General features: G+C 41.2%; 1 pseudogene; it reads right to left on the bottom strand.

Moving 5' to 3' along the window:
- Positions 1 to 4,686: 4,686 nt before the first annotated feature.
- Positions 4,687 to 25,221, bottom strand: part of LOC139160360 (zinc finger protein 721-like) — a 56,934-nt pseudogene continuing 36,399 nt past the window's right edge.

Here is a 25,221-nt window from a genome sequence, read left to right as displayed (position 1 = left end):
TCCCTCCTCCCCTTCTCCCCTCCCTTTCCTTCTCTACTTCCTCTTTCTCCCTCTTATCCCTTCCCTGAGAAATCCTAATCCTAATTAATTTTATGGGTAACAGACTGGTTATATATACCCCTACTTTATTTAATTATTGGTGACACTTTTAGATTTGTACTTTTTCTATGTACGTATCTATTTTCATATCTATACAAATAATATACTGTATACTTTATTGTTTCTAGGTACAGTATATACTACTATCTTAATGCTGCCTCCTTTAATACCTAATTTTGTCACCTGAGTCTACTGTCTTTAATTCTCCATTTTCCTCTAATTTAATCGGTATTACTTAACTTAAAGCCCTGCATGGCATAAAGCCCTACATGGTATAAACCCCTACATGGCAAGACTACTTGTGGGACCGCCTCCTGCCAGATGAGTCCCAGCGACTAGTTAGATCTCACAGAGTTGGCCTTCTCCAGGTCCCTTCAACTAGTCAATGTCGCTTGGCGGGACCTAGGGGAAGAGCCTTCTCTGTGGGGGCTCCGGTCCTCTGGAATCAGCTCTCCAGAGAGATTCATACTGCCCACACCCTCCTCACCTTCCGCAAGAATGAAGACTCATCTATGCTAAGGAGATCTGATTTTAACATTGGTAAAGCGGGACACCATTGAAGGGTTCTTGATTAAAAATTCGGTCTAAATTGTAAAAGCCTCTGTAAAAGCCTTCAGAGGCATGCATGAGTAATTGATGGTATAGAAATTTGATTAGTAAATCAAATCTAGATGATCTTTGCATTTGAGAGTTAAAAGTGAGATTTTTTTTTTTAATTGAAAGAGGTACAGAACAATTAGAAATAGAAAATTACTTGGAAATCTAAACAGAATCATGGATAGAAGCATTCAGGAGAAACCAGAATTTAGGACTTGATACTGGGAAGTTTAAAAAGTGCAGCTATAAAACCAAGGATGAATCTGGCCAATATAGTAATAGTTTGTCTATGATAAGATGTGGACTTGATTTGGCTGTATCAATTCTAACTAGAGGTTTTTGCTTTATATTTCAAATATTACAAACATTTATATTTTTAAAAAAGCTAAGAGGACCAATCTTACTTTATTTCTGTTGCACACTAACTCTTAAGGTAAGCCTACAAGTCTTTCTGGATTTATTTATTTATTTTGTCCAATACAAATTGAAAGTTAAGCAGAATAAAAACATGTAGTAGTAAATATCAGGGAAGGGATAGAAGAAGAGATATGAGAATAGAATACATCAATGAAGAGTAGAGGAAAGGATATACGGATGGGAGAAAAGATATATAAAATATAGGAGAGACAATTGGACAGGGGAAGGAAGGCACACTAGTGCACTTATGCTCGCCCCTTATGATTGCACAAATCCACATGACCATTGCAAAGGGCTTAACTTTTTAGCGGTCTTTCGGATTTTTTGCAACCCAGATCTTATCACTTAATTTCAGCAGAATACACAGGACTGAAGCTTTAGTTGCCTAAACACGTAAGCAATGTTCCCTCCTTGGTGTGGGCGGAAAAGTATAGTCTTTGAGCGGCAGATTTTTTTCACAGATTTCACCCAAGACCACTTTGCTTGCTGTCCGGGGAATCTCATGGTGACAGGCAAAAAAACCACCAAGGAAGAAAGGATTTTGGAGTGCGGTCTTGGGAAGCCAGAGCACAGCGGAACATTTCCTGCTGTAGCACCAGTTTCTCAGCATGGGCTGGCAAAACCCCCAGCAGAAGATCAGCCGGTCGGAGTCCCTCTCCCCAGAAGAGAGCACCCATCCACGGCCTTTGCACGCCAAAGCCTTCAGTAGCCAAAACTTGGAAATCTCCATGACAGAGCGCTCCCCAAAAGACCGCAGCCTGGGGAGAGCGGCTGGCCAAGCGGAGAGGACTCTGGATTCCTCCCTTTGTGGTGTTGACTCCTCACGTTGGCCCTTCTGCCATCACTCACAACTTTTCCGCTCTCTTCCTCTTCCTTGGCGGTTGGCGGGGAGGCATTGGGAAGGGTCCATGGAGATGGAAGGTAGGAGGAATTAAAGCCCGCTGCTTTGGGCACCTTGAAGGGACTCCCCCGGAGGAAGCGGGTGCCAGGCACGGAATGAGAGCCAGGGAGCCTTGTCTGAAGCTGAAGCGCTGGTGCTTGCCACGGCCGGGATTCCCCGCTTCTGGACTGCCACCACAAGCAAAGGGGAAATCCCAGGCGCTTCAGCCAGCAACAGTCGCCGTTAGTAGTCCGGAGGCGGGGAATCCCTGCAGCAGCGGCAAGCAAAGGGGAAGTCCCGGCGGCGGCAGTCACAAGGCAGGGGAATTCCTGTGGCAGTAAGAGAGCGCAAACGCAGTAAGAGAGCACAGGCACTTGGGCTCGGGTTCGTAAATGGAAAATGGTTCGAAAGTAGAGGCAAAAAAAAATCTTAAACACTGGGTTTGCATCTCGAAATGTTTGTCAGTAGAGGCTTTCGTGAGTAGAGGTACCACTGCATTTGCTGTTTGTTTCTGATATGATATACTGCTAGAAATTATTTATTAGGAATTAAGCTTTATATTGGTTTCTGCTCATATTATTGTAGAAATTATTTCTTAGGAACTTATTCTAGCTTAGTAAAATATAACCTTAAGTATTGGTTGGCAATCATGCAAAGTTTGTTGTCTTGCTTCTGTATCTCGCTTCTATTCTTGTCTTCAAAGCTAGGCACATCCTTGAAAATATAGAAGGAACTGTTACCAAGGGATCAGAGGAGAGTTACTCCCGGTTCAGACCTCTTTGCCCAAACCGGTAGCAAACCACTGATGAAGTTCTGTAGGATGCTAAAATACCAGACTCCTGGACAGAGGCTTTTATTTAATTGATACCAAAAGAGGGAGCTGATCCTTTGAATGTGAAAAATTACAGACCCATATCACTTTTAAATTTTAAATGTGGATTACAAAATATTTGCATCTATAATAGCAAACAGGCTCAAAAGATTCCTAAATGAATTTGTTCATACAGATCAGAATGGATTTCTTCCTAAAGACAAATAGACAATATGTGTATAATTTTAAATACTATTGAATATTAGGAACAACATCCTGAAAAACAAATGGCACTGTTTTTAGATGCGCAAAAAACATTTGATGATGTATATTGGCAATTCTTGAACAGACAACTACAATATATGAACTTCAGTACAAGATTTCTTCATGTCATCAAGGCAATATATAAAAAATAATCAGCAAAGATATTGATTAATGGTGAAATGATGCAAAAGGTTGAACTTTTTAAAGGTACGAGGCAAGGATGTCCCTTGTCCCCATTGTTATTTATTTTGTCATTGGAAGTTTTAAATAGAAATATCAGATCTGACTCAGATCTCAGGAATAAAGATTAGAGACCAAGAATACAGGGTGCGTTCCAAAAGTAATGCAATTCTTTTTTTAAAGTAATTTATTGAACAGATTTGCACAAACACTTAAAATTCCTCCAAGTACTGTCCTTGGGCTTCTACATGTTTTTTCCAGCGACTCTGCCATGACCAGTGCGTGCCCTGTAAGGCGTCTGCGGGGAACTCTCGCAAGGTCTTCGTCACAGCTGATTGGATCTCTTCTATGGTTGAAAAGCAGGTTCCTTTCAGGGCTGGGAACAAAAGAAGTCTGCTGGGGCGATGTCAGGACTATAAGGGGGGGAGGCAGCATTGGCACCTGGTATTTGGCCAGGAACTCGCGGACTCGTATCGCCAAGGGATCAGAGGGGGGTTACTCCCAGTTCAGACCACTTTGTCCAGACCAGTAGCAAACCACTGATGATGTCACAATAATGTCACAGAACCAGTTCAGTTGGTGCCAGTTTGTGGACCCCACCATCTATTTTTTGAATATTTGGGAGGGTTGGGGTGGGAGGTTTTCTCCTGTACATGTGTCGCCATCGTGTTTTCTGCTTTTTAAAATATACAGTGGTACCTCATGATACGAACCCCTCGCCATACGAACAACCCGAGATACGAACCCGAGGTTCGGATATTTTTTGCCTCTTCTTACGAACGTTTTCCGTCTTACGAACCCGCCCACGCCGCCCGGCTGTCGCTTTTTGAAACAGCCGGGGGGCTTCCCAGCGTCCTCCTGAACCCGAACACCAAACCCGAACTTCCGGGTTCGGCGTTCGGGAGGCCGCTGGGAAGCCCCGCCACCCGGCTGTCATCTTTTAAAATAGCCGGGGGGCTTCTCAGCGGCCTCCCGAACGCTGAACCCGGAAGTTCAGGCTTGGAGTTCGGGTTCAGAAGGACGCTGGGAAGCCCCCCGGCTGTTTCAAAAAGCGACAGCCGGGCTTCTCGGCGGCCTCCCGAACCTGAACTTTTGCCGAACTTCCGGGTTCGGCATTGGGAGAATGCTGAGAAGCGCCCAGCTGTTTCAATTGAAACAGCCGGGCAGTGGCAGTTTTTCCCAATTTTTTTTTGTTGCACGGATGAATTCATTTTACATTGTTTCCTATGGGAAACAATGTTTCATCTTACGAACTTTTCGCCTTACGAACCTCCCCGGGAACCAATTAGGTTCGTAAGACGAGGTATTACTGTATATATATATTTTGGCACTCTGCATGCACACAAAGCGTGTGCACCCCAATGCAGCATGTTAAGGAATGTGGAATTCCAGCAGATATCCAAGAGATATGAGTAATGATTCAGTCATACAAACCAGGTACATTAAAGTATATAAAATAATGTTTATATCGTAGTCAAGTTAAACTGTCCGATCATACACATTCAAATCAGTAAATATCTCTCAATACAATAGTAATATTACAAGTCTTACTTTGTCTTACATATCAAACATACATCAGATTACAAATACTGTACATCAAACACAGCTTACTACATCAGTTATAGTGAGCAGAGAGAGCAAATCATGTTTTTGTGTCTCCCACTTATGGTCACTTGCAACACTACTTCTTAAAGCTATACTACTTCAATACAAATAAACATTCATTGCTAGCTTGTTTATATATTGCCAACCCAGCTGTTATGTACAGAGTACTAACATTCTCCGCTTTGGATAGTTAATCTATTACGCTTTACATTTTCAGGTTATAATTTTCATAACATTCTTTATGCTTGATAGCACCTTGAGCCTTTGTAAATTGATTTGCAATATTATTCTCACTTGTATAATATTCCAATTTGATCGTATTGCTTTGCACACACTGTCTAACATTTAGATACCGTAGATCAGTATGTTTTGATCTTGTTTTTATAGCTACAATTACAGGCATTGCAATTTAAATATTTTGAACAAGGTTTTAATTTTATACCATCAGCCAACTCAATAGCTTTCTTTAACACTTTAAAATTCACATGTCCCATTTTCTTATGGAGCATATGGATACAGTTATGTGGCTTTTTGTTAACAAAAACTGAGTTAGCCTTATTTAATGGATTGTTCTTTAGCACCAATAAACCATTTTCCAACCTTGGAGTAACATTTCTACCTGGCTTTTCAATTTTACATTTATCACTCTCAAATGTTACAACATATCCTGCATTAACCAGAACCAGAACAGATAGCAGATTACTATATACTATTTCAGGTGTATATAACACTGGTAAACACTCATTTAACCATGAACAATATGCATTACTTTCTCCACCGGCTCTCATTCTCCAACCATTAGCTAATGATACATGTTGGTTAACACATTTTTGTGTCTTTTTTTCTTTCTTTTTTAGTCATGTACACAAATTAATTGTTGGTTATACATTCTTTTGCTCTACTATCGATTACCCACAAATCATGGTTTACATTTTTAGCTGCATTTGACATAACTAAACTAAGATATTTACATGCTCTCTGTACATTACTAACATTCTGTTTTTTCTCTTTTTACAGAATTTAGCTATATGACCCTTAGCCCTACAAGAATACGGTAATATTTCCTAACAAAACATATATTTGAAGATATTTTCTCTTCTGAATTTTAACACTGGAAGGCCATGACTTGCTATTAGGGTGGCATGCATACTTTTGGTGTGACAACTATAAGACCCACTCATATTTAAAAAAACATATATTAAGAAACTCCCTGCTCCATTTCCCAGGGGAAAGGGAAATACTAATCTAGTTAGTGAATGTCCTTTTCAATGCTTTTTCAAGTATGACAACGTTCATCTAGCCAGGGGAATATGAGAACAAACCATTAAGCCCTCAACAACCATTCAACCACACTCATTCCCATAGAAATACTTTTCTGAGATAGTAAATGGATGAGTTCCACCTAAAATATTCAGTTTATTTGGCATTTAACAAATGATGTAAATTCAGTCAACATCAAATGAAATGCCACTCAATTGGTCCTAGTTTGGGATGCTCCATTTCTCTTTCTTCCGACACTCAGCTGTGCAAGTTCACCCACTCACTCAGATGGTTGGTCAGCTGGGTGCTCTTGGGTGGAGCTCCATTTTCGCTACTCCACTGTGTTCCCCCTGTCCGGGCAGTAGCCCACCCTTGGTCTTTTTCTGCCATAGAAACATAGATGTCTGACGGCAGAAAAAGACCTTATGGTCCATCTAGTCTGCCCTTATACTATTTTCTGTATTTTATCTTAGGATGGATATATGTTTATCCCAGGCATGTTTAAATTCAGTTACTGTGGATTTATCTACCACGTCTGCTGGAAGTTTGTTCCAAGGATCTACTACTCTTTCAGTAAAATAATATTTTCTCATGTTGCTTTTGATCTTTCCCCCAACTAACTTCAGATTGTGTCCCCTTGTTCTTGTGTTCACTTTCCTATTAAAAACACTTCCCTCCTGGACCTTATTTAACCCTTTAATATATTTAAATGTTTCAATCATGTCCCCCCTTTCCCTTCTGTCCTCCAGACTATACAGATTGAGTTCATTAAGTCTTTCCTGATACGTTTTATGCTTAAGACCTTCCACCATTCTTGTAGCCCGTCTTTGGACCCGTTCAATTTTGTCAATATCTTTTTGTAGGTGAGGTCCCCAGAACTGAACACAGTATTCCAAATGTGGCCTCACCAGCATTCTATATAGCGGGATCATAATCTCCCTCTTCCTGCTTGTTATACCTCTAGCTATGCAGCCAAGCATCCTACTTGCTTTCCCTACCGCCTAACTGCACTGTTCACCCATTTTGAGACTGTCAGAAATCACGACCCCTAAATCCTTTTCTTCTGAAGTTTTTGCTAACACAGAACTGCCAATACAATACTCAGATTGTGGATTCCTTTTCCCCAAGTGCATTATTTTACATTTGAAAACATTAAACTGAAGTTTCCATTGCTTTGACCATTTATCTAGTAAAGCTAAATCATTTACCATATTACAGACGCCTCCAGGAATATCAACCCTATTGCAACTTTAGAGTCATCGGCAAATAGGCAAACCTTCCCTACCAAACCTTCCCCTATGTCACTCACAAACATATTAAAAAGAATAGGACCCAGAACAGACCCTTGTGGCACACCGCTTGTAACCTGACTCTGCTCAGGATACTCGCCATTAACAATAACCCTCTGATGTCTACGCTTCAGCCAGCTGCAAATCCATTGAACTATCCAGGGATTAAGTCCAATCTTCACTAATTTATCTATCAGCTCTTTATGTGGAACCGTATCAAAAGCTTTGCTGAAGTCCAGATAGGCAATATCCATGGCACCACCTTGATCCAACACCTTTGTGACATAGTCAAAGAAATCAATGAGATTAGTCTGACATGATTTGCCTTCAGTAAAGCCATGCTGATTTGGGTCCAATAAGTTATTGTTTTTTAGGTGCTGATTTATCCTCTTTTTGAGTAGAGTCTCCATCATTTTAACTACAACTGATGTCAAGCTAACTGGCCTGTAGTTACCAGCTTCTTCTCTACTGCCCTTCTTGTGAATAGGCACAACAGTAGCCATTCTCCAATCCTCAGGAACATCTCCTGTTAACAGGGATTGGTTAAACAAATCAGTCAGGGGGGCAGCAATGACAGATCTGAGTTCTTTAAGAACTCTGGGGTGGATGCCATCTGGACCCATTGCCTTATTTATCTTTAATCGTTCAAGTTCTTCTAAGACATCAGCTTCTAAGATCACTGGAGCTGAATCCGTACAGCTGGAAGCAATGCTATATCCCTCTATAGTATTAGCCATCAGTCTTCTATGTTTCTATGCCAGCAGGCCTGGGGCCATTAGATCATGTCCCCTGGACAATGAATGTGTTGCAAGAATGTTGAGTGAATGGAATGATTGTTTTTTTATGTTTTGTAGGGTTTTAGATTTTTTAATTAATTAATTGGATTTATGATATTGTATACTGCATTTTATATGTTGTGAGCCGCCCCAAGTCCTTGGAGAGGGGCGGCATAGAAATCCAATAAATAAATAAATAAATAAATTAATAAATAATAAATTAATAAATATGTGCTGGTCGTTTCCAGCTGTAAGGATGGTACTAATCTCCTTTTCTAACCAGAAGAGCCAGCACTGTCCAAAGACATCTCTGTGGTCATGTGGCTGCCATGATTAAACGCCTAACGCTGTTACTTTCCCACCAAAGTGGTCCCTGTTTTTCTACTTGCATTTTTACATGCTTTCGAACTGCTAGGTAGACAGAAGCTGGAAAAGTAACAGAATATTTAATTATCTTTACTTAACTTCTTAACTTTAGTTCTCATCCAAATGTCGCTTTGTTCTCCAGTCAATGAATTATGTTATGGGAAGTAAGACTATGGAGTGTACTGAAGTACTTTTAACATTCCATGCATTTATGTGGCTTCTCCCCTGTGTGGATCCTTTGATGGGATGTAAGAAGATTGCTTGTTCTGAAGCCCTTTCCACACTCCATGCAGTTATACAGCTTCTCCCGTGTGTGGATCCTTTGATGGGATGTAAGAACACCACTTCTTCTGAAGCTCTTTCCACACTCCATGCATTTATAAGGCTTCTCCCCTGTGTGCATCCTTCGATGAGATGTAAGATTACCACTTGTTCTGAAGCTCTTTCCACATTCGATGCATTTATATGGCTTCTCCCCTGTGTGGATCCGTTGATGGCATGTAAGTTCCTTTCTTGTTCTAAAGTCCTTTCCACATTCAATGCATTTATATGGTTTCTCCCCTGTGTGGATCCTTTGATGGGAAGTAAGATGACCATGTTGCTTGAAATCCTTTCCACACTCCATGCATTTATATGGCTTCTCCCCTGTGTGGATCCTTTGATGGCATCTAAGTTCCTTGCTTCTTCTGAAGCTCTTTCCACACTCGATACATTTATATGGCTTCTCCCCTGTATGGATCCTTTGATGGCATCTAAGTTCCATGCTTCTTCTGAAACTCCTTCCACACTCGATGCATTTATATGGCTTCTCCCCTGTGTGGATCCTATGATGGGAAGTCAGATTACCACTTGTTGAGAAGCTCTTTCCACACTCCATACATTTATATGGCTTCTCCCCAGTGTGGATCCGTTGATGCCATGTAAGTTCCATGCTTCTTCTGAAGCTCTTTCCACACTCTGTGCATTTATATGGCTTCTCCTCTGTGTGGATCCTTTGATGGGAAGTCAGATTTCCACTTGTTGAGAAGCTCTTTCCACAATTGATGCATTTATATGGCTTCTCCCCTGTGTGGATCCGTTGATGGCATGTAAGTTCCTTGCTTGTTCTGAAGCTCTTTCCACACTCGATGCATTTATATGGCTTCTCCCCTGTGTGGATCCTTTGATGGGAGGTAAGATGAACATGTTGCCTGAAGCCCTTTCCACACTCCATGCATTTATATGGCTTCTCTCCTGTGTGGATCATTTGATGGGATGTAAGTTCCTTGCTTCTCCTGAAGCTCTTTCCACACTCGATGCATTGATATGGCTTCTCCCCTGTGTGGATCCTTTGATGCCATATAAGTTCCATGTTTCTTCTGAAGTCTTTTCCACACTCCATGCATTTATATGGCTTCTCCCCTGTGTGGATCCTTTGATGGCGTGTAAGATTACTGCTAATTGAGAAGCTCTTTCCACACTCCATGCATTTATGTGGCTTCCTTGTGCATGTCCTTTTATTAACAGTCTTGTTTCCATGTTCATTGCCTTTATTTGATGTTTCCCCCATATGAAAACCTTTCTGTGACTCAAGAGACCCATTTCCTTGAGAAAGTGTCAATATCAATTTTTTTCCTTTCACTTTGCATAGATTGTCTTGTCTTTTGGCTTGTGATGGAAAGGGTCCATTTAAATGTAATATGTCTTTGAAGAGTCTTATACCTTTTCCGATATATTTCTTCTTTAGTTTTCCTTGATGATCAATAATGTCCTGCATCTGAGCAACAGTAGAAGATGACTTTTGCTTATTCCAGTTATTTGATAGGTTACTCTTCTGCCTTTCAAATTCTGTTTCAATTGTAGGTTTCGTCTTTACGTCTCCTTGTCCAAACACTTTGATTCGTTCTCCAGGGACTTTACTGTCATTCTTATTATCACCTTCAAAGGGAAAGAGAAATGAAAGTGAGAGAAAGGTTAGGGAAAAATATAACTCTGTCAGAAGTCATATTAATTGCCTTCAGGTATTGTACCAAATGTTACATATACTGCACATTTGTACCCTTATAATGCCATAGTATAGAAATGATAATATCTCTATTGATGGGACATAAAACCTTGAAAAGGACATTAAGTAAAAAAAACTTGAATGATCTTGGAGCATCTGGGGCAAAATAGTTGAAATCTGTGTGATGGAGTTTGCAATTATTTCAAACTAAGGAATTACTTTGTCACTAAAATGTTTAAATGTAAATATAAAAACAAATTGGATAGGATACATATCAGCAGAATGTCATACACCTATTTCCTTTTTAGATTTAGAAGAAAAATCCCTCTGGAGAGGGGATATCTATTTAGAGATCTTCTCATAAGAAAGGACTAATGACATTAACTACAAAATGTCTTCCTGAATTATCTCACTGGAGAACAGGAAACCCTTACCAAGAGAGGCCACATTCCTATAATTTTCCACCATGACATCCCAATGCAGAGCTTTTTGGTGAGGATCCAGCTGAGACCACTCCTCCTCTGAGAAATAAACAGCCACCTCTTCAAAGGGCAGAAGACCCTCCTGAAAGGGGAGAAAAAGAACAGACTAAGGATGGACTGCAGGATCTTTCCTATTATTCCCAAAGCAAACATATACAGTAAGAAAAGTGGCTATGCTTAGTAAGAAGCCATGGTTTATATGACAATATGGGCAGACAAAAAGCATTTGACTAATTGTTCTGCCGGGCTCTCTGATAGGAACCTCCCGAAAATTCAAGGGTACAAATTTCAGACACACACACGTTTGAACATTCAAAACAATGTTCTTTATCACAAAATTCAAAATAAACTAAGCACTCTTTTTGCATTGCAAAGAGCACTCTTCCCAAAAACAACCGGGTAGTCTGTAAAATTTTCCTTCAGCAGTCATTAAGTACTTAGTTAGCAGCTATGAAGAAACTTCACACCCCTTCTTCCAACGAAGTGAGACACACACACACACACACACACACACACACGTTGCTCTGATTTGTTTTCCACGGCGTGAAAAAGCAACAAAGTCCAGAAAACATAGGATTCCTGACTAACTCTGATCAGATATTCTTCCACAACGGCCAAACCCACATGCTGCTATTTATAGCAGCAGCCCTAATTACTGGAGCCCCACCCAAACACAGGTGGCCGCTCTTATCTCCTGTAATATGTCCTTATTTGGTCTCTTCTACACATAATTCTGTGCTTGTGTGGGTCCAAAACGTCATAATCTGAATCAATGGAAGATAAGGGAGATTGACTGCCTGGGCTGTGTGCCAAGCTCTCCTCTGCCGAGTCACTCCCACCTTCTTCTTCGTCCGAGAAAACTGAACTCTGAACTGATTCTGTCGGCAATAACACAGGCCTATGACCTGTTGAATTTTCCCCTGCATCCACCTCTCCATTCCCTGGGGCAGGAGCTGGGCCAGAGCCAACCACAACCACAACACTAATGAAATATTTTAGGCAGGCTTTATCAACTTGAATGATTCGATAGGGCAGCATGAATGCCAGAGGTGGAACGCAGAGCCATATCTCCTGGCACACAAGCGGTTGCCCTAGCTCAGCTCCAATGTGCATGTGTGTGCCGGCCAGCTGATTTTTATCTCACACAGACACTCTGAGAGGGCGTTTTTGGCTTCCAGAGAGCGTCCGGGGGGGATGGGGAAGGGCACTTTTACCCACCCACCCAGGCTCCAGGGAAGCCTTTGGAGACTGGGGAGGGCAAAACACGAGCACACAGGGCCTAGCAGAAGTTGGGAAAAAGGCTGTTTCCGGCCTCCAGAGGGCCACCATGTGGCAGGGGAAGCTGTTTTCACCCTCCCCAGACATTGAATTATGGGTGTGGGAACTCGTGCATGTAGTTCCCGACTAACAACAGCTTTAATTGACTGTTCAAAATTACACAGTAGCAAAAATATGACATGTCCGTTTTTCACACTTAGGACTCTACTACCTGTGCTATCTACATGCTCTGATCTCCGGAGGAAAATGGAAAATATAAATCTAGTAAATGAACGTCCAAAGACGGGCTACAAGAATGGTGGAAGGTCTTAAGCATAAAACGTATCAGGAAAGACTTAATGAACTCAATCTGTATAGTCTGGAGGACAGAAGGAAAAGGGGGGACATGATTGAAACATTTAAATATGTTAAAGGGTTAAATAAGGTCCAGGAGGGAAGTGTTTTTAATAGGAAAGTGAACACAAGAACAAGGGAACACAATCTGAAGTTAGTTGGGGGAAAGATCAAAAGCAACATGAGAAAATATTATTTTACTGAAAGAGTAGTAGATCCTTGGAACAAACTTCCAGCAGACGTGGTAGATAAATGCACAATAACTGAATTTAAACATGCCTGGGATAAACATATATCCATCCTAAGATAAAATACAGAAAATAGTATAAGGGCAGACTAGATGGACCATGAGGTCTTTTTCTGCCGTCAGACTTCTATGTTTCTATGTTTGTCTTACGTGAGTTAGAGGTTCAATCCTGGTTTCTGCTCTCCCAAAAGAAAGAGACAACTTTCTTCTATTCTTCCCTGTGAGGGAAAAAGAATTTCAAAAAGCATAATTAGTAAAATGGGAGGAGGTATGCTGTAGAGAAAAGAACACAGAGATGAGAAATTTAGGAATTCTCAAAGGAATGGAAGGATTTTATATTACCTCCTGAGGTGTCTTGATTTGGATCTCCCTGAGAGATCTCCCTGAAAAACTGTTCTTGAGGGAGATTTGACAGATGCCTCTTTCTCTCAGGATCTCTTATCTCCATTGCGAATGACTTGAAATAGGAGAGAAGAATTAATGGATATCACAAATCATGAAGTGGAAAAATTAATTGCAGTGTATTCTGTATTTTATATCTTGATAATCTTAATAAAACTATGAAAACTACGAAAAGGATACAAACATGTGAATATATTGTTTATTATATTCAACTGTTTCTGGAGTCCCAAGAGGAAGTCCTCTCACCTGCAAGTCAACCTGCTCCTCCTTCTCTTCCTCTGTCTGGCTCAGGAGGAAGCCTTCCACCAGGGCCACCGCCTGGGAGCTGGTCTCTGCTCCACACTCCCGCACCCAGTTCTTCATCTGCAGGGGCAGAAGCGCTAGGAACTGCTCCAGAACAACCAGGTCCAGCATCTGTGCTTTTGTGTGCTTGTCTGGTCTCAACCATCGACTACAAAAGTAGTGGAGTCGGCTGCAAAGTCCTCGGGGACCCTCATCCTCCTGATATTGGAGGCTCCTGAAATTCCAAGCCTGACCTCGTGAATGGATGGTTCCGTCTTCCAGCATCTTCTGCCCAGTTCTTGCCGAGATCTCCCCATGGATTCCAGACTGAGCACCGGAAGGGCCTTTTCCAGTTCTCCCAGTTGCTAAAGGAAGGCTTGCCATTCTTTCTCTGTCCTATAACACAATTATAAATTAATGCAAGGAAAATTGTGCATCTCCAAATGCTTTTTTCATTTCTTGGAAGAAATATCCATTTGGTTCATTTCCAATACAGGAGGAAGGTGCTGGATATAAAATGGAGGCTGGAGGCTGATTGGAAAGAAAGGATCCCTTTATTGTTGAAACAAATTACAGTGGTGAGATTCAGCAGGTTCTCACCAGTTCAGGAGAAGTGATAGCAGAAAATTTGAGTAATTTGGAGAACCAGTAAATGGCCCTGGCTTTATCTCTTCAGTCAAAGCTGATCAGCAGGAAATGGGTTTTTTGCAGTAACCTTCCCCTGGAGTGAGGTGGGAATGGAGATCTCACAGTAGCCTTCCCCTGCCATAACTACCAAGCCACGCCCATTAAGCCACACCATGCCCACCAAGCCATGGCCACAGAACCGGTAGTAAATATTGTTGAATCCCCACCACTGGAGCAGAACCACCAATAACACGTGATTCTGGGACAGCTGACAAAATGGAGTTTAGAGTGGGTAGATTTTATCCCTTCTGGATTCCTATGGGGTCATGTAGGGGTCATGGTTGGCTCTATAGACAAAAGGGGTAATTGCAAACCCCAGCTGTTTGTCTGAGTTTACTTTGTCAACCCTTGGCTAAATTGTGTCCCTTATTTGAGGTTTCTGCCTAACTCAGTCTTTCTGAAAGGATGATCAAATCTGTATTTCTAAAAGCTGGCCTCCTCAGTTTCCGCTTGAGGCAAGAAGGCCGAGGTTGGTTTCTGCCTTTCTTAAGAGCAGGTTTCCCCATCACTCCCTTAGGAGAAATATATTATTCTACTTTTTAATATTCCCCAAAATATTTCATTCTTCAGGGTGCGGCTATGTTCCCACATATTCATAGCAATGTTCACTTAGCCATGGGAACACCTAAAATCTTCTTAGCCAAAGAAATAGCAATCTCTCTAGAGAACATGAACAAATGACCTCTATTTTGTGATATTCTTATAGGAGAGGTCCCCCCTCATCCCGCAGCCCTTTGGCTCAGCGGTGAGGGCATAAGATCTAGTCTGGAGCGTCAGGAAGCTAATTCTTTGGTGCTTTGGTGCTCACTTAAGGGACTCCCCGCATGCACGCAGATGGAGAGAAAGAGAGAGGGGAAAAAAAGAGAGATAGATACCTGTTTCCCATAGAAAAGAAAACATAGAGAGCCACAAACCCTGGGTAGGCGTAGCTGGAAGGGGGGGGTCATGTGACTTGGTGGGATTGAGTGACATAGAGTTGGCCATGCCCACCCAGGTTTTGTGGTTCCCGGTCTTTTGTTTTCTCTAGGAAAAGGATCCAAATGGCTCTTTGAGTATTTAAGGTTGACGGCCCCTGTCTTATAGAAAGGAGGATATATTGAAACAACCAGAAAGTAGTGGATTGGACCACATCAACATTCATCCCCTTCTAGAAGAAGTATTCTCAGAGCTGGTGAAATGATGTCTTCCATCAAGAAAATTCTGTGTACAGTATTTGGCATTTTGGATCATTTCAATTTCTTTTTACTCACAAGGGGAGACTTGCTTTTTAAAAATGTACAACATAGCATGAAACCTCAGTTCATATAAAATGAAATGCCAGTCAATTGACCCTGGTTTAGGATGTTGGTTTACTACCTTCCTAAGACAAACTGAACTGCAGGGGATCCAAACCTAGTTTAGTGTCATCCAGCACACAGTGAGATTGTAGGCATCATCTTTTGCCTCTCTTCCTTGCAAACATATTTCTTGCTTCCTGCTTGAGATTTGCCATGCAAATCTCTTCCTTGCAAACGTATTTCTTACTTCCTGCTTGAGATTTGCCATGCAAGCTCTCCGCCTACACAGGAGCTTTCTCCAGCAAATGGGGAGTGAAGGACTCTCCAGGTTCCCCACCACCACCACTTTCATTTCTGAGGCTCTCCATTAATTCCGGAGGGCAGCGTGCGGGGTCTCTACTTTCCCCCCTGCCTGTTAAACTCATGGGAAAGGGCAGCTAGGCGGGAGGGAAACGTGGGGTCTGGGGGTGGATGTCTCCCACTCCTAAAATTCAACAAGGTGGACCTGGATGAGCCACGTGTCTCTTCTTACCTTTCTGAAAGTGAGAACCCTCCGCCTCCCTTTCTATGAGAGAAGAACGTCCACCCACCCCCACACAGACATCCCAAACACAGAAAGACCTACTTTCCCCACTTCTGGATCTTCAAGACCTTCCGGACGCCTTTCTAACTCCCTGCTGAGCTCAAAGGGTTAAAGAGGGAGAGAGAGTCCAGCCTCCTAGAATGGCAAAAATTGAATGATGTCATTTCCTTTTCAATTTATAATAGGGCCCCAAAGCTGAATTGCCTTCCACCCCCCGGGGTGGATTTTTTGTGCACGGAAGATTCTCATGCAAAGAGCGGATAAATGTTGCATTACCTTTAAAAAAAAGAAAGAAAGAAAAGCTTTTATTTTTCCTCCACAATCTATATATACCCCCATGCATATACCATGAATTATACTAAGATATGAATAGTTATACATTTCTATCCAATTAATCAGAATATCCCATTGCTATCTATTTAGTAAACTGTTTTCCCTCAATATTTCATAACATTCCCCTGCATCTTCCTCTCTTCCCTCTACTTTCTTTCTCTCCCTCTTCCTATTTCCCTCCTTCCCTTCTCCCTCACTTTCCTTCTCTATCTTCTCTTCCTCCCTCTTATCCCTTCCCTGAGTAATTCTAATCCTAATTAATTTTATGGGTAACAGACAGGCATGGGCAGAAGCCGGAATGCCCGGGACCTTCGTTCCCCTGTGGGAAACAGTGTGTAGGCTTGTTCTGGTTGAATGGTGGGCGTGTATGCGCTATGCACAGGCAATCGGAGAGATTCCGGCAGCAAATATTACCGGCTTGTTTGCTTCTGCGCATGCATGGAAACAGGTAATTTTTGCTGCCAGAAAGACATCTGCTCGCAAGATTTCAGCTGCTGCACATGCGCAGCAGCTGGAATCTCGCTATGGCGCCTAGAGCAGCAGTTGACAAAAGCAAGGTGCCCCAGCTCTGTCCATCCACTTGCTCTCTCATGCCACAGGAGATGCCTGTGGCGCGGCAGAGCAGAGCAGGCCATGTGGCTGGAGCTCAGGGCCACCGAACCAGCATGCTCTCAGCGCCCCTGCAGGAGGTCACCGGAGCAAGGTAAGGGCCGGGTGGGCCGCTCACAGTGCAGTGCGGTGGCCGGGAGCTGGCAGGGGAAAGCCAGCATGAAAGGCACGTGGGGCCGCGAGGGGATGGTGCAGCGACAGAGCGGGCAGTGGGGGGGGGGGGCGGAAGTCGGCGTGATAGGCCTGTGGAGTGGCAAGGGGGAGGCGTGGCGGCAGAGCGGGTGAGGGGGAAGCTGCCATGTGGGGTGAACGGTGGCGAGTGGGCGGTGGGGGAGCGAAGGGTGACAGGCTGCGACGAGTGGGCACTTACCTTTTTGCCTGTTTCTGGGTTATTTTCACTTCTACCCAGAAGCTGAATCTCGGGCGCGCGCAAGGGGCCATAGTGGCGTGCTCCCGACCCGTTCTGGTAGGGCCGGGAATGATGGCCCATCCTTAATAACAGACTGGTTACATATAGCCCCTACTTCATTAAATTTTTGGTGCCACTTTTAGACTTGTACTTTTTAAATATACATACCCATTTTCATATCTATACAAATAATATATACTTTATTTTTTCTAGGTACAGTATATACTTCTATCTTAATGCTGCCACCTTTAATACCTAATCTTTTCAACTGGGGCTACCGCCTTTAATTCTCTATTTTCCTCCAATTTAATTGTTATTAACTTCTTTACATATTCATTTTCTATGCAATCATAAAATTTCACCCATACATTATAATATTCTTGTCTTTGATTTTCATTGTCAATGTATTCCTCTCCACACAATCCAGTATTTCCTTAATTACCTCTCCTTCAGAAGAGGCTTTTGTTGCTTTCCAATTTTGTGCAAATGCAATTCTTGTTACTGTAATTATGTGAATAATTAAATGTGTATCTTCTTTATTAAATTTCTCTGGTAATATACCCAACAGGAATATCTCTGGTTTCAGTTTTATTCTTGTTTCGCCATTTTTTCTATCCACATTTGAATTGAGTTCCTATACGCTTCTGCACATGTTCACCTCATATGATAAAAGGAGGCCGGTATTTGTTGACATATCCAACAATGTATAGTTTTATCTTTAAATATTTCAGCTATACTTTCTGGTGACATGTGCCATCTATAAAACATATATAGTTTCTTTGGATGCTATTGCCATTGTTAATTTATAATCCCCCCCCCAAAGCTGTTGCTATTTATCTATGTTGCGTCTGGGCCTCGTACCGATGACATATAAAGAGCCATACATACTGATTCAAACTTTGATTATAAGCCAAATCTATTGATAAAGCAAAGCATGCAATTTTACGATTTAGTTCTGAGGAATGTCATACTTGCAGCTTCTCTCTAATGAGCTGCTGATAAGAAAACCCCGGGCTGTGAGGCAGAGGGCTATAAATCTCAATGCGTGACCTACAGATCTACAGTCAGCTTCAGTGGCCTGCAGGAGAGCACTTTACTTGCTGCGTCACCCTGGCTCTTATTCATGCCTAGATCACATTCTCCTGATCCTTGCATCTAACAGGGGGCCCTGGTCTACTAATTCCCCCTCATCCTCTGACTCACTCAATAACATAACTGGGGGTACTACAGTCTCTGGTGGTTCTCCAGTCTCTAACTCCCCTTCACTTTCACTCTCGGTATCAGATGGCAAGAACAGTGGCCTGAGATGCCAGTATTCTTTGATTTATTTATTTATTTATTGGACTTGTATGCCGCCCCTCCCCGTGGACTTGGGACGCCTCACAACTTATAGCGAAACACAACAGTACAGTTGTGTTGATCCTCAAAATCGTCTCTTGATCCTCAAAATCCCTGACCAGCTCACAACAATCCAGTTCTATAGTATGGCTGAAATTTCTTGCCCATTTTATCATTGTGTCTTTCACTTATTCATGCTCTAAATCAATATCCAGTAAATAATGATACATATTTTCAATTGATCTTTCATCTCTTCCTGTGAGTATCTCATCTAATTCTGTCATTTCTAAATTAATACCCTCTGTTTTAACATCCTTATTGTATCGTCTTCGGAGAGGGGCGGCATACAAATCTAATAAATTATTATTATTATTATTATTATTATTATTATTATTATTATTATTATTATCGTGACTGGATTCTCCTATACCAATCCATCTTTATCCCTTGTTCCTCCAGTTCTTAGATTGCAATTCCACCTTGTCTGTTAAAATGTCCTTCTATTGTGGAACATTTCTCCAATATAAGTCTACTTGGGTGAAGTTGTGCTTTCGTTATAACCAAAATGGTATTTTCAAATAATGTTTCTGTGATGGTTTCAGCACCTGACAGGGACAGGGACAGTGATGAGGGGCCAGGGCCTTCAGCACTTCCTGTCAGGAATGACACAGCATGTCCAAGGCTCATCCAATCAGCAGATGACACACAGGTTCAGGGCTCAGCAAATCAGAGGCAGAGATGGAACCTCTTTTGGATGTCACAGTGGAAAGGTCAAGGAAGAGAGACACCTGATTGGCTGGAAGAGGTAATGCTGTTGGGTCATTGGGTCATGACCTCACACTATTTAAGGGTGTGGCATGCCCCACCTTGTTGCAGGGAAACAACACCGTTTCTTGTATAGTTTGTATAGTCTCTTGTTTTTCAATTTTGGATTTAAACAGTTACTTTCTTGGTTTTACTAATGTTTTTGGCTCCTCCAGTAAATTTATTGAGGACTTCATCTAGGAACTCTGTCTACAACTAGTAACTGTTACAGTGTTATGTTTGCTCTGGGATTTTAGCCAAAGGATAAATTGTTGGGTCGTTCCGTGTGAATTGGACCAGTGATCCCCACTTCACCATCTCAGATTTTGATTAAATTTGGCACATAGTTTCTGTATGATATAAAACTATGCTGTACAAAATTTTAGTTCAAAAAACTAAAAATTGGGAGTTCTAGGAGACCTCAAATAAAGGGTTGCAAAATGCTGAGTCGGCAAAAATGACATTTTGGGCCAACTTCTAGAAGCTGTAAACACAGCAGCAGTAGTGGTATGTTGGAGATATTTGGAGAACCTGCAAACCTTGTAAGGCTTTATAAAGTGTCAAAAATCCCATGTACCTAGTCCTCTTACTTTTTCCATGTTTCGGTCTCAAATTTTGCAAAAAAAATCCTGAAAAATGAATTTATAGCAATCTTCAGGCTGCTGTAGTTTCAAAATTACTTGGCCTTTCAGGCAGATTTTTGGCAGGTCTACTAAGTACACAACTGCAATGAGGACTTCCAATTTGTAGCACTTTCCTTCAAGTTATTTAAAAAATATAAGAGATCAAAGTTGGTACTTAACGGGTTTTTGCCAAATTTTGGCTATCTTTAGTTCCCTGTTTGATCCTGTCGGACAGCTTCAATCCTCTAAAATTTTGCACAGCATAGTTTTATGTCATAAAGAAACTATATGCCAAATTTCATCAAAATCTGAGATGGTGAGGTGGGGATGATCTTTAAAAATGACCCACTTGACACGGAATGTCTCAGTTGGAACTTTTATATATATTAAATCCTGTAATAAATTAGACAATTTGTGTACATCTAATTATTGGGGCCAGCACAGGACAGAACAGTTTCTCTTTTAATCTTTCCCAACACCCTATACAACATCTTGGGAAATAGCCATGTATTTTACTTCTTCCACACCATATAAATGCGTGCCATCCTAACTATAAACCATGTCACTCCAAAGTCAAAAGTCTTGTATTTCTTAACAAAATCCATTTTCTCATCCATGTCAATACTGCAGAATGATAATATAGCTCCCAATTTGGAAGTCCAAATCCACCTCTAAGTCTTGCATCTTATAACATTTTTATATGAATCCTCACTTTCTTCCCTTGCCAAAGAAACTTCAAAATCATTTTATTTACATAAATATTTTATACGATGCGTTTCCCATGGTGGACCAGAAGAGGGCTCCTTGATTGGGAAGATTTTGGCAATGTTATATTTAGTAAATAGCATTGTATTTAAAGTACTGGCATTAGAAAAAATAATCCTCACAAGAATCTCATTTAAATCTGTTGCCGAAGAAGGAAATGAAGGAGCATAGTGATCAAATCAATATTTGTTGTTTGCTTCTTATATGATATACTGCTAGAAATCATATATTACGGATGAAGCTTTGTTATTGGCTTCTGCTCATATAGTAATATGAGCAGCTTTGTTATTGGCTTCTGCTCATATAGTAATATTAAATAGGTGCATTTCATAACAATCTCTGCATGAATGACAACCAATATTTAAGGTTACAATTTACTAAGCTAGAATAAGTTCCTAACAACTAATTTCTGACAGAAATCAGAATCAGCTGACCAGTGGTGGAAACAAGTGATCAGTTGCAGGAAATGAGATATTTCATTCATTTAACAAGCCATTTGATTCAATTAATGAATTTAATTTTATAAATTTCTAAATTGAATCAGATTGTGGGCTTACCTAGGTTTGCCCACATCTCTCCAACACTCCGTGGCTTGCACTGGCTGCCGACCAGTTTCCGGTCACAATTCAAAGTGTTGGTAATACTGTACTTATAAAGCCCTACATGGCATCGGACCAGAATACCTCCGAGACCGTCTTCTGCCGCACAAATCCCAGTGGCTGATAAGGTCCCACAGAGTTGGCCTGCTTTGGTTCCCATCGACTAAACAATGTCGTCTGGTGGGCCCCAGGGGAAGAGCCTTCTCTGTGGCGGCCCCGGCCCTCTGGAATCAACTCCCCCCAGAGATTAGAACTGCCCCCACCTTCGTCTTTCGTAAATTGCTTAAGACCCACCTATACCGCCAGGCATGGGGGAATTGAAACATTTCCCCCTGGCTTATATAGTTTTATATAGATATGCTTGTGTTGTATGGTTTTATATAATGGGCTTTTAGATATTTTTTCTTCTTTTCAATATTAGATTTGTTTACTATATACTGTTTATTATTGTTGTGAGCCACCCCGAGTCTTCGGAGAGAGGCAGCATACAAATCTAATAAATAATAATAATAATAATAATAATAATAATAATAATAATAATTATTATTATTATTATTATTATTATTCTTTTCGTTTGACACATTTTTTTTGATACGAACCTAATGGACAGGCTCCATTAGGTTCGTACCTCAAGGAATACCTGTATTTCTATTTTTCCAGTTTCACCCATCCTGTTCCTTTAATAAAGCATCCAGATCTACCCACAGGGTCTGTTTTATTGTTGGATAGTTGGGTTTAGTTGCATGTCAAGCTGCATACAAAGTAATGTGTAACGAGGACAGAACAGACCTTATCATTCTAGGAAATTTTCATCTTTGAGAGTGATGTATGCATGATTCAGAACTTAGGATTTCACCGACACTCACTGAGTTGTCCTGCTCACCACTTTTTAGCTAATTGCAACATGATTCTTAACAGAAGTTAGGCTGTATAAAGGTGAAGAGGATATCCGTCAGAGGCGACTCCTCTGTGTTCAGGGAGCTAGGTTAAACAAACCTGGGATAGACATAAAACTACACAGCAGAACAGAAAAATAGGCAGGAAGAACAAGTTACAGAAAAGTTTTTAAACCTTGGTTGAAACCCGAGTAAGCTTTTCAGTCTAACTGCAACTTTCAACTATTAAATTTGTTTGCTTATTATTTAGTTAAATTACTCTCATAATTTGCTTGTTTCTCCTATCCACTTTCTATCTTGTCTTCCCTCGCATCTCCTTTATTCAGCCATGCTACACATAATTCTTTTTTGTTTTCTAGATTATCATTCTCGCTTCTTACAGGTCGAATCCCTTCTGGCTTACCTCTATCACCCCAAAATATCTTGGAGAAGCAAGAAAGCACCTGGACCAACCTGAGCAACCATATTTAGGATTCATCAAACCCTTTATCATGAAATAAACAGAACAAAATGTTCCAACCACAAGACCTGAAGTTCCTAAGGGTTTGAAGAGATTATATGGAGGTGACAAGACAGGGTGGGGTGGGGTGGAGAGAGATTTAGCTAGTGAAAGAATGTAGATGGAAAGAAAGAAGGGGTTGAAAAAGAACTGAGTTAGCCTCTCAGCTCTTTTCAGTCTCTTTATTGTCCAGCTTGACCCAGAACTAATATTAACAGCTGCAAACCAACATGAGCCTCTCACACCTTGAAATAAGCCCCCTCCAAATCCTTTCACAAATCTTGTTTTTATGAATATGTAAAGCAACTAGAGAGTTTAATACATGGCTAGAACAAAACCACACAACTGAAATTGAATTAAGGTAAACATAGAGATTTCCCTCGGACGTATGCACTAGTCATTTCCAGCTCAAAGAATGGTGCTAATCTCCATTTCAAACCCAAAGAGCCAGCGCTGTCCAAAGACGTCTCTGTGGTCAGGTGGCCGGCATGACTAAACGCCTAATGCTGTTACTTTCCCACCAAAGGTGGTCCCTATTTTCCTCCTTGCATTTTTACATGTTTTCAAACTGCTAGCTGGACAGAAGCTGGATAAAGTAACAGAGTATTTAATTATCTTTACTTAACTTCTTAACTTCATTTCTCATTCAAATGTATCTTTGTTTTGGGCATTCTCCAGTCGATGAATCATGTTATGGTAAAAAAGACTATGGAGTGTGCTGGAGTACTTTCTCAACATTCCATGCATTTATATGGCTCCTTCCCTGTGGATACTTCGATGGCGTGAAAGATTACGGCTTATTGAGAAGTTCTTTCCACACTCCATGCATTTATATGGTTTCTCCCCTGTGTGGATCCTTTGATGGCAGATAAGTTGGTTGCTTGTTCTGAAGCTCTTTCCACACTCCATGCATTTATATGGCTTCTCCCCAGTATGGATCCTTTGATGGGATGTAAGATCATAGCTTGTTCTGAAGTCCTTTCCACACTCCATGCATTTATATGGCTTCTCCCCAGTATGGATCCTTTGATGGGTTGTAAGATCACTGCTTGTTCTGAAGTCCTTTCCACACTCCATGCATTTATATGGCTTCTCCCCAGTATGGATCGTTCTATGGTGTGTAAGATTACCGCTTATTGAGAAGCTCTTTCCACACTCCATGCATTTATATGGCTTCTCCCCAGTATGGATCCTTTGATGGGATGTAAGATCACCGCTTGTTCTGAAATTCTTTCCACACTCCATGCATTTATATGGCTTCTTCCCTGTGTGGATCCTTTGATGGCATATAAGTTGGTTGCTTCTTTTGAAGCTCTTTCCACACTCCATGCATTTATATGGCTTCTCCCCAGTATGGATCCTTTGATGGGATGTAAGATCACCGCTTGTTCTGAAGTCCTTTCCACACTCCATGCATTTATATGGCTTCTCCCCTGTGTGGATCGTTTTATGGTGTGTAAGATTACCGCTTGTTGAGAAGTTCTTTCCACACTCCATGCATTTATATGGCTTCTCCCGTGTGTGGATCCTTTGATGGCATATAAGTTGGTTGCTTCTTCTGAAGCTCTTTCCACACTCCATGCATTTATATGGCTTCTCCCCTGTGTGGATCCTTTTATTCTTTCCATGTTGATTGCATTTATTTGATGTCTCATCAATGTGAAAACCTTTTTGTGACTCAAGAGACTCATTTTCTTCAGAAAGTGTGAATATGCAATTTTTCTCTTTGCCTTTGCATAGATTGGCTCTTTCTTTGGCTTGTGATGGACAGGGTCCATTGACATCTAATGTCTCTTTGACGTGTCTTGCACCTTTCCCAATATATTTCTTCCTTCGTTTTCCTCGTTGATCAGTAAATTCCTGCATCTGAGCAACAATCGAAAATGAGCTTTCCTTTTTCAAGTTATTTGACAGATTTCTTTCCTGCCTTTGGGATTCTGTTTGAATTGCAAGTTTCTTCCTTACAACTCCTTGTCCAAATGCTTTGATTGGTTCTCCAGAGATTTTATTGTAATTCTCATTATCACCTTCAAAAAGAAAGAAAAATGAAAATGAGAGAAAGGTTAGGGGAAAAGATCACTCTGTCAGAAGTCATTTTAATTGCATGTAGGTATTGTGCCAAATTCTATATATACTCCATTTTTGCATCCTTATACTGTGGCATGGTATAGAAATTATAATATCTCTATGTATGAGGTGTAAAATCTCGAAACAGACATTAAATCAAAAAGGTTGAATGATATGGAA

The sequence above is a fragment of the Erythrolamprus reginae genome, chromosome 2 (genome assembly GCF_031021105.1).
Source record: "Erythrolamprus reginae isolate rEryReg1 chromosome 2, rEryReg1.hap1, whole genome shotgun sequence".
Classification (NCBI taxonomy): domain Eukaryota; kingdom Metazoa; phylum Chordata; class Lepidosauria; order Squamata; family Dipsadidae; genus Erythrolamprus; species Erythrolamprus reginae.
Note: the sequence above shows the minus strand (reverse complement) of the source record. Positions and strands in the feature narration are given on the sequence as shown.